Source organism: Lepus europaeus, chromosome 16 (genome assembly GCF_033115175.1).
Source record: "Lepus europaeus isolate LE1 chromosome 16, mLepTim1.pri, whole genome shotgun sequence".
NCBI lineage: Eukaryota > Metazoa > Chordata > Mammalia > Lagomorpha > Leporidae > Lepus > Lepus europaeus.
Window position 1 is genome coordinate 77464976 of NC_084842.1, and position 16741 is coordinate 77481716.

The window sequence follows — 16741 nt, forward strand, 5'->3', positions numbered from 1 at the left end:
AAGCTAGGAGCCAGGAGCTTCTTCTGAGTCTCCAAAGTGGGTGCAGGGGCCCAAGGATCCGGTACATCTTCAACTGTTTTCCCAGGCCATAGCAGAGAGCTGGATGGGAAGTAGAGCAGCTGAGACTGGAACAGGCACCCATATGGGATGCCAGCACTGCAGGTGGTGGCTTTACCCAACACATCACAATGCTGGCCCCGACAATTAAGTTTCAAAAAGGAAAGAAGAGGGAAGAAGGAAGGGAAAAGAGGAAGGGAAGAAAAAGAAAGCAAAATCACCCTCAAGAAGCAATAACAAATAACAGCTCTTGTTTAGACTGTTGAGGAAAAGTTCTCTAGACTAATTTATTCCACTCTTTCTTTTTTTTTCTTTATGTTTATTTTTCTTTTTCGAACCAAACAGGAGAGGAAGGAGAAAGGAGGGGGTGGAATGCGTGGGGTACCACAGGTGCAGTGGGAAGAATTACTATTTTTTTATGTTGCATTTATGAGATACATACAGATGCAAAAAAAAAAAAAGAAAAAAAGACTAAACTAAAATTTCTTAAGGACTAAAAAAAAATAAAAAGAATAAATAATCCTATAGTTTGAATAGAATATGCCTCCCAAACTCATGCTGAGAGTCAAAACACAAAACTCCAAAATCTTTTGTTAATACGAGAGTAGAATCTTAATTCAGTTAGGTTGTTGAGGTGGTGAGGCTGGGGAAGGTCCTTAGATTATTGCAAGTATGCCTTCACACAGCATTTCTCTAGAGAGGCTTGGTTATTACCTCCTGAGTGGAGTCTAGCCTGTCTGCTTCCTGACATCATTGGTAACTCCCTCTGCCTATGTTCCAAGCTCCACCGCTGGCCTCATCAGAGGCCAAAACAATGGGGCCACCTAACCTTGGGCTTGAACCTCCAAAGCTAAACAAATCTTTCCTCTTTTTAAAAGTAGTTTTCTCAGTCATATTGGTGTTTTGACAAAATGCAGACTAATACAGATATGGAACCTAACTATTATCATACAGTCTTGTTAGATCACTTTCTCAGGGTTGATCTAAACGTTCTCTTTATACTTCATAATTCCCTCATTTTATCAAACTTTTTCTTCTCTTTCACTAAAGATAAAGTAACATTTTTATTGCATCCATAATCTTATTTCTAGCACCAACATACTTTTATTGATGGGATAACACCTACAATGGTCATCTTAGCCTATAAGTGGTCTCCTATATTAAAAGGACAACTCAAAGCTTTTATCTGGAAGTTCTATAAAACTTCACATTACACATGTTCAGAACATCCTAATATTATTCATTTTTTTGTTGTTTTTATCAGGGAGGGATGCCAATACTCATTCATAACCACATGCTGGAATTCTTCAAGTCTCTGAGGAAGAGAGATCCAGAACCTAGTCCTCTTTTTTTTTGCCTGGGTGCATGGTTCAGTGAGTTTCTCTGTAGTCTCTGCATTCAAATTTTGCCATGTGACTAGTATGCAGTGCACATTAAATGAAAACTTTATGCAGGGACTTACAAAAGTTCTGTCATATAGTTGCTCAAAATCTCTTCAACTCCATTTTCTTTCTCACCTCTGTGATATTGTGTAGCCTTTCTGATTCTAGAGCAAGATTTATTCCTACTTTCAACTCATCTCCAACATCAACTAACACTTCCCCTCTAGCCTCCACTGCCTAGGCTATATTGTTGTCATGTAGAATCATAGAAGATGCTGAATATATTTAGCTATAAATTAATAAATGATCTATATTTTAAGGTAGGCTAAAAAATGATAAAATCCCATCTTGGAATATAAAACAGTTAAGTGAAATTAAGTAAGTAAAAACATATTAAGTCCATAACATTGTATTTATATAGAGATTCATTAAAATATTTCTGTTATTTATTAGCTGAAAGAAAAAAAATCTATCAATTCAGACAATATTTTAACTATCAATATCAGCATAGCCCTGGCATAGGCTGCATTTTCCTGCCCTCAAACAGCTTGGCATTTGATTAAATCTTCAGATGTTCCCAGATAACTAATGCTCAGCTGAAGTCCTTGAGGGGAGAGATTAGTCATTAATTTTCATGTTCCTATTTACTCACTAGCAAATTCATTGCTCCAGTAAATACTCAAACATGTGTCTTGAACCTGACTCAATATTTTATGACAAAGTACTTATCTTCACAATGAAAAACAGTATTTATTAATCTGTTCAAATAGCATAACTATGTTTATATAAGCTCCTACTGGAAAAGAAAGCTTGTCAAAAATTGAATTTTTATTGACTTTACCTGTTTGACATATGATAAGTGTTCAAAATATTTTTCAAATAGTGAATGAAAAGTAAACCTAAGTCTATTAATGTTTTCTCTTACAGGAAATCATGTTGATGGGTCTGACGCATAAGATATAGTTGCATTACATTTCCACAGAAGTAAATAAAAAATGAATATATATCACAAAGAAGTTTCTAACAACAAATAGTAATGGAAAATATCAATATGAAAACTTTTCAGCTAATCTTAAGAATGAAGGCAAATGTATGAAGAAGAGATGTCATAGGATATACAAAGTACATAAAGTCAAATGGAGTCAACCTGCGAAACCAAAATCCATGAAAGATTTTGCTTGTGCAAGGAACTCATTCTGAGAAATACAGCAATGTGTTTACTTTTGAGACTCAATGCCTATAGGAAGGTCACGTGACTTAAGGTAACTGCAGGAAGTTCATTGAGGTACATGTAATTTTTTGCTTTTTAAAAATTTTCTAATGCTAATTTACTTAAAAATTATTACCTAGCTATATAAATAAAAATGATAGATCCTTGAACTGATTTAACTCATTTTTTCCTGAAAAAAACTCCCAGTTGCAAAATATATTTTAAGCCTTACATGATTTTGCTTTCATAATATTAACCACAAATACTCTTTCTGTACCTGTATATTTTTCAGACTGAATAACAGCATTAAAATTGATATTTTTGTTTTCAGGTATTGGTGTTTTTCATCAAGAATTCCATAGCAATCATTTCATTAAATAAATATTAAATGTGCTATTCAAAATTTACATAGCAAATAAATACTATTGAATATTTTCTGGTTAGTAAATTTATAGTAAAATTTTTAATGTTCCAGCTGCAGGACTTTTATCATTATTCACATTCATACATGCTGACCTATATAATGTTCTTATTATCTGGTACAGCTATAAAAATAAATGCTTAGGTGTTTAAACAGCAAAAACATCTCAAGGAAGTCATACTAGAAATGTCCAACAACCCCTTGGTTTACTGTACTGTCTAGCAAAACAAATTTTAGTTCCAAGAACTTTAGACCGATGACAGCAATGACAAACTTGGAAAGAAAATCTTTAAGAATGATTTATAAAGCAATTAAGAACAATGTAGGACTTTTCAGTTTACTGCGTAATTGTATGGGTTTAGTCTACTGTATTAAAAAAAAATTGTGCCACTGACAATAGCATCCATATCGAAAAATGATGATACAGTAGCTGGTGCTGTTGCATAGAGGGTTAAGCTGCCACCTGTAATGCCAGCATCCCATATGAGCCCTGGTTTGAGTCATGGATGCTTCGCTTCCAATTCAGCTCCTTGCTAATGGCCTGGGAAAAGCAGCAGAAAATAACCTCCATAAGCGGAGGTTATTTTATAGATGGATACAATAGGAATGTTTCCCTTTAGTTGATTAATTTTCCACTCTTCAAAAATAGTAAAGTACTTGCTTTCCTTTACTTTATTGGGGGCTCATTATTTGTGATGTTATTTTCAGTTCAAATTTTGGAAAATAATGACCTTCTTCTGGAATGTTTTATTGTTAGAAAAATTTAACTTCATTTTTAATTACTTGAAATCTTTGCTACAAATGACAGTATAATATAAATCTCCATATTAATTGTGTGATTTTGTAATTACAGAATAATAAATAAAATGTTTTTTAACTGGAATACTATTGGGGATAGCAATTCATTTATACATTCATTTATTTGAAAGGCTGAATTACAGAAAAGGAGAAAGAAAGAGAGTGATCTTTCATCTGCTGGGTCAGGCTGAAGCCAGACACCAAAACTTCATCCGTCTCTCCTACATGGGTGACAGAGGCCCATGTACTTGGGCTACTATCTACTGCTTTCCTAGGCACATTAGCAGGGAGCTGGAGAGGAAGCAGAACAGTCAGGGCCAAAACCAGCACTCTGATATGGGGTAATGACTTTGTAAGCAAGAGCTAAACTCACTGCATCTCAGTGCCTGTTCCCAAATTTAATCATTTTTGCTGTAGAAATTAACATCTCAATAATAAAGATTGACTTAAATATTCATTTCATATGTGTATTTTATTGACTTCCATTATTAACCTCAGGTCTTTATAAATAATAAGCAAGCTAATCAGCACATGATTTCCCCTTCATTTTACTGTTTTGGATCTTGGATTTACACAAAGACCACAAGACCACACAAAGAGCTTTTTATACTAATGAGCCTTGATCAAACTTGCAATAGTCACCCTTTAACAATTTAATATCACACAGATTGTGTGATATTGTGACTTAGAAGACAATTGTCTCAAGTACCTTGCAAGACTTTTTCATTTTCATACTGTAGAGAATAGAAAATTAGAATTAGATGCTCCTAGGTTAGTCTGATTCCCCAAGTCATCATGTAGTGGCCGAATGACATTGAATAAAGCCCCTTAAATCATTGAGAATTGAGTTTCCTCTTCTGTAAAATGGGGTAAAATCTCCTATCTCTTTCCCATTGGTATGAGTATTAAGTAATATACTTTGTATTAAATAATATGAATGCTATTTACCTATTAAATAAAACAAATATTAGATATTAATTGAATGATCTAATATAAATATAAGAGCATTTTATTTAACTCAGAAATATCAGATGTAGGAAAGTTAATATTTTGAATAACTTTCCATTTTTAAATGTTTCCATCCATTATAAAATATTGTATATTTGTTTGCATTGTGGTCTTTTCTCAACCCTGCATCTCTCTATAATTGCTATAAGTTCTGGTAGGCTTACCATATAAAATGTTATCTTTGCTGACTAAAAGAATTTTCATTAAAATAAACAGAAACTGTGATACTCAAAAGCCTTTTTTGTATATATTTAGAGAAGTTACACAGGGTCTGGTTACTTAAAAAGCTTTTGGAGCAAAAGACAATGTAAACAAGATGTTCTGAATTTGGGATAGTTAAGAAAGTAGCTTGGAAGTGCTAGCTTGTGTCAGACTTTAGAATAATTCCTCCTACAAGGAGATTTCAAATGGACTCATATATCTGGTCATTTGAGCCCCTTAGTCAAATAAGAATGCATCTTAGAAATGTCATATTGAAATAAAGGCAACAGCAAACATCTGAAAATTTAGTTTATCCAATATATCTTCAACCCTTTCTTCCAGTAAAGCACGTTACTTTCTTTGTGGAAAAAAAAAAACAAAAACAAAAACAAAAAAACAAAACCCTGAGCCTTACTCCATCCTAAAATTTTGAATCTGAAGACAAATTCTTTTTCTCATACTACTCTGACAGCCAGTTTAAAAACACCTGGTCAATAATAGTTCTTTTCTGTATCACACACACACACACACACACTGCCTATCTCTCCATTCTCTAGAAGGGAACATGATTCTTCCTGTTACCATTCCCCACTCTTTCAATCACAAGGGTAAATTTACCTGCAAAGGTGAGAATGAAGCAAGCAATGAGAAAGCTGAAAGCAATCAAGAATTCATTATTTTAATGTCATTCATTCAACTAATATAGATACAACATCTACTATAATCACTTCTACTCTTAGGTGGGATACACCAAGACATAAAAAATGAAAATCCTTACACTCATGAGTTTATTTTTTGTGGAGGAGTGCATTAGAGGCCAAGAGGGAGAGTTGGAATAGAGGACTAGAAAATGTCCAATACAAGCAATGAAAAGCAAGTTATATAAATACATATAATTTTAATTAAATGGGCCAGATTAAGGAGCATTAGAAGTTCCAGATTCATGTTACATTATGGAATAGGATGGACAGGGCATGGTTTATTAAAAAGACAAATATCTAATCGAAAACTTGAAAGAATTTAAGATGTTAGTGATGTGGATTTTATGGAAGAAACCTAGAAGGAACACAAAGTAGCCAAGAAATAGAACACAGGTGATGTGCTTGAGGTAGAGAGGAACAAAGAGAAATAGTAGAGGGTGGTATCAGAGTTCTCTGAGGAGCAGATAGTACAAGGCCTCAGACTGTAATAGTCAAAGGAGAGAAAGGGAGTAACCATATGATCATATCAGTTGATACAGGAAACGATTTTGACAAAATTCATCATCCATTCATGATGAAAACTCTCACAAACAAGAAAAGGAAATGCCCTTAATTTTGTAAAGGGCACCTAACATTTATTAAGTTTTGCCATTGTTGTCATTAAGTCCAAGTCACATCTTGCATGCTAATAAACTTAGATTAAAGAGTTTAAAAACATATTTACAGGAGTATAACTGGATTGAAACAACATATTACAGATATCATTTTGATCCATTGTGCAATAAGTTGAACAATAGACTGGTGTGTGATCCATTTTTATGAAGCAAAAGGCTTCTTAAAAAACAAATATGAACTAATAAAGAAATATTGTTTTGTGATTACCATTTGGCCTAGAGGACAAAAAATGTGGTAGCCTTCCTGCCTTCCTGCCTTCCTTCCTTCCTTCCTTCCTTCCTTCCTTTCTTTCTTTTTCTTTCTTTAGCTGTTGATGAACAAATAGATCAAAGCAAGGAGTAGACAATACAGCACAGAAATTGTGAAATAAACTAGATCATCAAACTCGGTGGAGAACAGAAAGGTAGGTCACTTAACAAAAAAAAAAGTGTTTCTACAACAAAATGATGAATAGTTATCAACACAAACAAGGAATAATTCCAAGTTTATAACAGAACCCAATTAACACTCATATATTCCTTCCACTAGGACTATGTCCAAATCTGTTACACAGCAAAATGTATTAATTTCTTACAACCTGTAACATCTTGATAAAGTGTTTCCACAGCTCTCATTTTCATAAAGCCAGTGGATTAATAAGAATCACTGTCAAGGTGGCTTGGTTAAGCCTATGGACTATAGGGCACTGGTACTGGGATTCCAATCCTTGTGCAGCTATTAGCTAGTATGGAAATAACTTCATCTTTATTAATGTGGGATTATTACCCCTATAACTCTCAGGGTTTTTATAATAACAAATTAAATATATTACTAAAATGTTTATATAACATTTAGAAAAAAGAGTAAAAACTTAAGAAATTTTAGCTGTCATTTTTGAGAATATGCGTTGTTATCATGCTGAAAATATTTGGTACCTTACTTGGGACATGATCAGGGAAAAGTTTTCCCTTATTACCAGGGAAAACTTGCTTTGATTAAGGGACTTTGCACATTATTTATTATGAAAAAGGGAGATAGAGATGATAATTTTTTTTAGGGAGCTGGAACCTTATTTTTTTAAAACTTATATTTAATAAATATAAATTTTGAAAGTACAAATTTTGGATTATAGCGGTTTTCTCCCCCTTAACCACCCTCCCACCTGCAAACCATCCCATCTCCTACTCCTTCTGTAATCCCATTCTTCATTAAGATTCATTTTTAATTATCTTTATATACAAAAGATCAACTTAGTACATACTAAGCAAAGATTTCAACAGTTTGCACCCACACAGACACACAAAGTATAGAGTACTGTTTGAATACTAGTTTTACCATTAATTCACATAGTACAACACATTAAGGACAGAGGTCCTACATGGGGATAAAGTGCACAGTGACTCCTGTTCTTGATTTAATAATTGATACTCTTATTTATGATGTCAGTAATCACCCAAGGCTCTTGTCATGAGCTGCCAAGGCTATGGAAGCCTCCTGACTTCACAAACTCTGACCTTATTTAGACAAGGCCATAGTCAAAGTGGAAGTTCTCTCCTCCCTTCAGAGAAAGGTACCTCCTTCTTTGATAGCCCATTCTTTCCACTGGGATCTCACTCACAGAGAGCTTTCATTTAGGTCATTTTTTTTTTTTTTTTTTTGCCACAGTGTCTTAATTTTCCAGGCCTGAGAAATTCTCATGGGTTTTTTAGCTGGATCAGAATGCCTTAAGGGCTGATTTTGAGGCCAGAGTGCTGTTTAGGGCATTTGCCATTCTATGAGTCTGCTGTGTATCCTGCTTCCCATGTTGGATTGTTCTCTCCTTTTTAATTCTATTAGTTATTATTAGCAGACACTGGTCATGTTTATGTGATCCCTTTGACACTTAATCCCATCTTTATGATCAATTATGAACTTAAACTAATCACTTTTAACTAGTAAGATAGCATTGGTAACATGCCACATTAATGGGATTTGGAGTCCTATGGTACATTTCTAGCTCTATCACTAGAGATGATAATTTTTGAAGATTTATTTATCTATTTATTTGAAAGGCAGTTACAGTGAAGACAGATGAAGAGAAAGAAGATAGAAAAATTGCATTAAGAAATAAATGTATATAGTGGTGCTGGTGATTAAAAATACTGTGAAATCATGACTATCGGTCAAGAGCAAGATGTAGAAGCAGGCATTTTGCCTAGCAATTAATATGCTGTGTTGGGATGCCCACATCCCATATTGCAGTGCTTGAGTGCAAGTCCCAGCTCTATTTGTGATTCCAGTCTCCTGCTAATACACACTCTAGGAGACAGCAGGTGATGGCTTAATTAGTTGACTCCCTTCCACCACTTGAGATATCCAAATTGAGTTCCCAGCTTCTGCTTTGGCCTGTTATAGGGATTTGGGGAATGAACCGGCCAATGGAAGATCTCTGTCTGCTGTCTCTGTATCATTGTGTTTCAAATAATTTTTTAAAGAAGAGCAAGATATAGCTAAAGTCTGTTTTTTCTTAGTCAATTAACATTTATTTTATATATTTTTAAATACTGTCATGGGAATTTCTGCAGAAAATTTGGATTTTTTTTAAATGGAGATCTAAGCCCAAAAAACTATATCCTCACATTGAAAAAAGTTTATTTAAGTTTTCATAATGTAAATTAATTTAAAAATAATCAAATTGGGGGCCAGAACTATGGTGTAGTGGGGAAGGCTGTCACCTGCAAAGCCAGCATCACATATGTGCGCCGGTTCAAGTCCTGGCTGCTCTACTTCCGATACAGCTCTCTGCTATGGCCTGGGAAAGCAGTAGAAGATGGCCCAAGTGCTTGGGCCCCTGCACCCGTGTAGGAGAACTGGAAGAAGCTCCAGGCTCCTGGCTTTGGATCAGCCCAGCTCAGAGTTGCAGTCATCTGGGGAGAGAACTAGTAGAAGGAAGACCTCTGTCTTTCTCTCTCTGTCTCTGCCTCACTGTAGCTCTGCCTTTCAAATAAATAAATAAATATTTAAATATATATATATGTATATATATATATATATATATCAAATTGATGTGTGCCTCAGTGTTATTTCTATATTAGCACAGCATTTGAACTTCATCATTCATAACCATCATAATAAAAACATGGAGACCAAGATCTGCAAAATGATTGATTCTTCACAAAATTCAGTTGCTACATGGGTTGGCAAATTCAACTTTTCAAAATTATTCCTGGCTAAAGCTCCCTCCTGCAGGGCTGGCATCTCATATGGGTGCTGGTTTGAGTCCCAGCTGCTCCACTTCTGATCCAGCTCCCTGCTAGTGTACCTAGGAAAGCAACAGAGGATGGCCTAAGTGCTTGGCCAGGAACCCACATGGGAAACCTGGATGAAGCTCTTGGCTCCTGGCTTTGGCCTTTCCTAGACCTGGCCATTGTGGCCATCTGGCAGTTGAACTAGCATATAGCATCAATCTCTCTCTCTCTCTCTTTCTCTCTCTCTCTCTCCCTTTCTCCTCCCTCTCTCTCTTCCTCCCTTCTTCCCTTCTCCCTCCCTCCCTGTCTCTCCCTGTAACTCTGACTTTCAAATAAACAAATTTTTTAAAAATATGCCTTAGATATGAGTGTAATTTTTTTAAGGTTTATTTATTTATTTGAAAGTCAGAGTTACACACAGAGAGAAGGAGAGAGAGAGAGAGAGAGGTCCCTCATCTGCTGGCTCACTCCCCAATTGGCTACAATGGCCAGAGCTGTGCCGATCGAAAGCCAGGAGCCTGGAGCTTCCTCCAGTTCTTTCACATGGACTTGGGCCATCTTCCACTGCTTTCCCAGGCCACAGCAGAGAGCTGGATCGGAAGTGGAGCATCTGGGACTCAAACCGATGCCCATATGGGATGCCAGCACTACAGGCTGTGGCTTTACCTGCTACACCACAGCACAGGCCCCAAAGAGTATAATTTTTAAAAGGAGATCATTTTGCATTGCACTTGGAAAACTCATATCCTGTGCCAATGCCAAAAATCTAGAATGGATATCAAATAGTTCCCATATGGTTTGTCATGTATTACCTTTGATTTAAACTGTTTACATTGTTGTATGGAAACTTGACAAATGCACTCGTTCTATCCCATTCTTTTGGTATCTTTAAAGCTGATCTTATGCCTTCTGCACACAGTACATCCTCAAGTACTCAAGTGTTGAATTAATAACAAAGTTAGAAAATATCAAAATGCTGATAAGGGCATATAAACCCATTCCTAGCTGAAGAGAATTGGAAGTAGTTCAAGAGGAATTGAGATTTGACATAAGACATGAAAGTTGATAACTTATATGACAGATTTTTAAAGTTAATATAATCCTCTTACTTTTCATCTCTAATATACATTATGAAACTCTAAAGTGGTAAAAGTTAGTTTCTCCCTCTATGATACCTGGTACCACATAGGTTGAAAGTTATAGTTCCCTATATTGAGTTCATTCCTAGCTCTCCATCTAAGATTCATATGTTCAAATTCCTGGTGATATAGATTCAGAGTGCTATCAGTGTTCATCTGTGTATGTTGGAATAGGGTCCATCCTACATGTCTTTCCAAAGGTCTGTTATGCACAGATTCCCACCTCTACCCTCTGTGCATCCCTCTTTCTCATGATAGTGTCTCACACCTGCCAACTAGATAAAGCTGTCTCCTCAAAAGTCAGTTTGTCTCTCAGTTCAGTCAAGCCTGTCACACACATATTCAACTTCATCTCTTGGTTTGCAAATTCAAAATCACCACACTCTGGGCCTGTGTACTTTCTATTCCAGTTGCCAGAGAAGAATCATGTTCCGACATTAACCCGCCTGATGATAGATCTCCCAAAACCCATTTACCAACTGTCTCACATTGTGAGCAAAATCTGTTAATATACATATGCATTTTCTTCTGAGACAATCCAGCCAACCTGTTGACTAAAGAACACTCATTCAGTTAGCTATGTTCTGTGGCTTATTCACAAACACCATCTACACTTCCTATGTGGGTTTCTTCACTCCTCTGCAATTGTAGCATCAGCTCTCTGGGACACATTCTTATTCTCCTCAGCACAGTCTCCTGAGAAGGTGTAAGGTGAAATGCCTGGCAATTCATTTCCTCATCTAGAAATACATTGGACCACCAAGAATTACAGCGTAAGTGAACGGAGACTATTGCACAAATATGTTGGGCCATAGATCACTCTAGAAAATCAAGGGCTTTCGAAGTCAGTAAAGCTGTTTGAGGGGCAAGAACTGTGTCACAGTGGTTTAAACTACCACCTGGAATGCCCACATCCCATATCAAAATTCCAGATCAAGTCCCAGCTTCTCTGCTTCTGATTCCGTTTCCTTGATGCAACTTGGGAGGCACCAGATGAAGACTGCAATGCTTGGGACCCTGCCAACAATATGGAAGACCTGCAAGGAGATCTGGGCTACTGACTGCAGATTGGTCCAGCCCTGGCTATTGCTGGTATTTGAGGAATGGACCAGCAGATGTATGATCTCTCTCTCTCTTTCTCTCTCTTGCTCTCCCTCTGCTACTCTGCCTTTCAAGTAGATGAAAATGAATAAACATTTTTAAAAACTTAATTTGAATATAAACATTTGGGCAACAGTCACCTGGTACCATTTTAAGAGATTAGGTATCATTTAGGAGGGCCTAATTTTCAGGTTCAAGTCTAGAGAAATGTTATAATAAAACATTCAGATTTATCAACATATCTCAAAACTCCATAACTCATTCTTTGCTTATCTCTAAGAATAAAATCGAGGGTGATAGTCAGTTCACTCATCCACACTAAACCTAAGCTGCATGAAGATATACATTTAATAAACAAATATCTAGAGAAAGGCCAGAGACTTTAGAATCAGAAAGAACTTTAAGTCAAAACTAAGCTCTCAGACTTACTGTGATAGATAAATCTTTGACTTAACCTTAAAATGGAGATAATGATATCCACTCCATAAAAGTGTTGTACTGATGAATTAAAAGGAAAATTCTCTGACTTCTCTTTCCATTACCTTTGAGGACAAAAGGGGAAAAAAGCTTCAAACAAACAAAAAAAGCCCAGTTGGGACATAAACACATTTTATCTGCTTAAATGCAAGTCAAATCTCTCATGTAATTTTTGTTTGTTTGTTTCATGTTACTGTCACATTAGAACTCAAAAACTCGCTCACAGCCATTATATATAGCACAGTGCATTCCCTGGGGATGTTTTCTCCCAGTAATTATAGACTTTTTAATATGATATGCTTTTAGTTTGTACAAAGTGCTTCATGCAAATCACATCCCAAAAAGCTATGCAGAGCTAAATAATTCACTTAGAGAACTCTATAATACATAAAGGGAATGGGAAGAAGAAATTAGGAGATATTTGCTAGACAGAGCATTGCAAATCTGTGATTGTTAATAAAAGAATTAACTCTGGGGAAGCAAAGAATGAATAGTGAACAAAGCATTTGCTGCAGAATATGTAAAGTATATAGATATGCAAGATATTATCATAAATCTAATATTTTTATCTGGTAACAACACAGCAAAGATAATGTGAAACAAAAGACCATAAACATTAAAATAAGAAAATATTTCAGAGGCAGAAATTAAGGAGTTGGTAGGACTTGTGAGAGAAAATAGAATTTTCTTTATCCATGCCTCTGAATCCTGGATATGTTGGGTTTTAAGATATTTTGGAGTAGTATCTGTTTCCCCACAAGACAATGAATAATAGAAGAAATTCTTGGAGCTGCTTGAGGTACTGTCAGTCAAAATTCACTGAAGGGAAAAGGGGTTTAAAATAAACTGGAATATAAGCACTAATTCCATAGTATATTATTTTATCTTCAGAAGAGAAACTTAGCAGTTTCTCACATCTAAAGCATTGCTTGGAACAAAGGGGCAGCAGGTTAGGTTAAAGTACTTTGAATCATGTGGTAATGCTAAACAAGTATTATTTGTTGGCTGTCCTTATGTTCTCCTCTCATCCACTCCTTGGGGGATGCATAGTCTTTCCTGATTCATTCTTATTATTCCATCTTTTCTCTGTACTTCACAATGAGTATTGGCAGAGATTGCTGGGCCTGGAACTTAGGTCTAGTTGGGACACCTTTATCCCATATTGGAATACTTGTTGAGTCCCAATTCCATTCCCTTTCCTGCTTCTGGCAAATGTGCACACTAGAGGCAGCAGTGATGGTTCAAGTAGTTAGATCCCTGCCACCCATGTGAGAAAAATGGATTGAGTTGTTGCTCACAGCTTTGGCTTGACCCAGCCTCAGCCATGGCAGAAACCTGGAAAATAAGTCTGGATGGGAGTCTCTCTCTCTCTCTCTCTCTCTCTCTCTCTCTCTCTGCCTTTCTGCTCTGCTTCCTTTCTCCTCTGTTTCAGTCTCTCAACAAAATAAAATAAAACATTTCACCATAGAGACACAGTTCCTCTATGTATAATCTAATGGAAGGATATTGAAGAAGTTTAAATTATAAACGTTATTTCAATAGAGAATTTCATAAGGAAACAAAAGATAATAGAAAATGAACTTAATGTTAAGCAATTAAGCATGTCTGTTTGGAGGTGACATTGTATCTTAGAACAGGAATAAACAATCATAGGGAAGCATGTTCTGTACATTAGAGAGAACACAGGTGGAGGAGCTGAGGTGGAAAAGAGACTGATGTGTATGAGGCAAAAATATGGGAAAGCAGAGCTGGTGTGCAGGAATTCCCTGTGCCTTAGGCTGTGGTGCAACTGGTTACTGATGGACCTCTGCTACAGGACTGGACAGGAGACCAATCTTTTTTTTCACCTATAGAAAAAATTTATTTAATGAGGACAAATTAAATCAGTACAACTTTAGGAATATAGTGATTCTGCCCCAAATACCCGCCCTCCAACCCCCACTCCTACTCCACCTCATCTTCCCTTTCCCATTCCCGGTCCCATTCTCCATTAAGAAACAAAACAAAACAAACTTGTTCCTCCACGGTCAAGACAAGGGCTGTTCAAGTCCTTGCTTCTCAAAGTGCCAATTTCCCTTCTACCAATTTCCTTTTAGGTGCTCTGTTAGTTATCACAGTTCACAAGAACATATAGTATTTGTCCCTATGAGACTGGCTTCTTTCACTAATCATGATGTTTTCCAGATTCATCCATTTTGTTGCAAATGACTAGACTTCTTTTTCTTTTTTACTGCTGTGTAGTATTCCATAGAGTACATATCCCATAATTTATTTATTCAGTCTACTGTTGATGGGTATTTAGGTTGATTCCATGTCTTAGCTATTGTGAACTGAGCTGCAATAAACATTGAGGGGCAGACAGATCTTTTATTTGCCAATTTAATTTCCTTTGTGTAGATTTCCAGGAGTGGAATGGCTGGGTCATATGGTAGGTCTATATTCAGATTCCTATTATCTCCAAACTGATCTGCATAGTGGTTTTACCAGTTTACATTCCTATCAACAGGGGATTAAGGTACCTTTTTCCCCACATCCTCACCAGCATCTGTTGTTTGTTGATTTCTGTATGAGAGACATTCTAAATGGGGTGAGGTGAAACCTCATTGTGGTTTCGATTTTCATTTCCCTGATGGCTAATGATCCTGAACATGTTTTCATATGTCTGTTGGCCACGGATTTGCACTTTTGAAAAATGTCTGTTTAAGCCCTTGGCCAATATCTTAACTAGATTGTTTGTTTTGTTGTTGTGGAGTTTCTTGATGTCTTTATATATTCTGGTTATTAATTCTTTTTCAGTTGCATTGTTTGCAAATAATTTCTTCCATTCTGTACATTGCCTCTTCACTTTCCTGAGTGTTTCTTTTGCAGTACAGAAGCTTCTCAGTTTGATGTAATCCTATCTGTTGATTTTGGCTTTAATTGTCTGTGCCTCTGGGGTCATTTCCAAGAACTCTTTGCCTATGCCAATGACTTGCAAGGTTTCCCAAATGTTCTCTAATAATTTGATGGTATCAGGTCTTAGATTTAGGTGTTCAATCCATTTTGAATAGGTTGTTGTGTAAAGTGTAAGATAGGGGTCCTGTTTCAAACTTCTGCATATGGAAATCCAGTTTTCCCAGCACCATTTGTTGAAGAAACTGTCCTTGCTCCAGGGATTGGTTTTATCTCCTTGGTCAAATATAAGTTGGTTGTAGATTCTTGGATTGATTTCTAGTGTTTCTATTCTGTTCCATTGATCTATCCATCTGTTTTTGAACCAGTACCAGGCTGTTTTGATTATAACTATTTTGTAGTATGTCTTGAAATCTGGTATTGTGATGCCTCCAGCTTTGATTTGCTGTATAAGATTGCTTTAGCTATTCAAGGTCTCCTGTGTTTTTATGTGAATTTCAGCATTATTTTTTCTAGATCTGAGAAGAATATCTTTGGTATTTTGATTGGTATTACATTGAATCTGTAAATTGCTTTTGGAAGAATGGGCATTTTGATGATATTTGATTCTTCCAATCCATGAACATGGAAGATTATTCCATTTTTTTGTATCTTCCTCTACTTCTTTCTTCAATGTTTTATAATTCTCATTGTAGAGAGTTTTGACATCCTTGGTTAAATTTATTCCATAATATTTGATATTTTGGTAACTATTGTGAATGGGATCGTCATGACATTGTCTGTGTATACAAAGGTTGTTGATTTCTGTGTCTTGATTTTATATCCTGCTACACTTTCAAACTCTACTACACATTCCAATAGTCTCTTGGTGGAGTCTTTTGGATCCCCTTTATATAGAATCATGCCATCTGCAAATAGGAATAGTTTGACTTCCTCTTTCCCCATTTGAATTTCTTTGATCCCTTAATCATTGCATAGTGTCCTTCTTTGTCTAACAGGTTTTGTTTGTTTGTTTATTTTGTCTGATATTAGGATGGCTACATCAGCTCTTTTTTGTTCTGTTAGCATGGGACATCTTTTTCTATCCTTTCACTTTCAGTCTGAGTGCAACTTTCTTGGTGAGATGTGTTTCTTGTAGGCAAAAAATATATGGGTTTTGTTTTTTAATCCATTCAGCCAGTCTCTATCTTTTAACTGGAGAGGTAAGGCCATTTACATTCAAGGTGACTACTGATAAACAATGACTTTGCCCTGCCATTTTTTTTCCATAACTATTCCTATTTTTACTTTGATTTTTTACTGGGAACTTTCCTTCCGTTACCTTCTTCCATAGTGATGATGATGTTTCTGTGTTTCTGTGTGCAGCACATCATTAGCTATCTTCTGCAGGGCTGGACAGGGTTACAAATACTTTCAGTTTCTGTTTTTCATGGAAGGTCGTTATTTCACCTTCGTTCATAAATGATAGCTTTG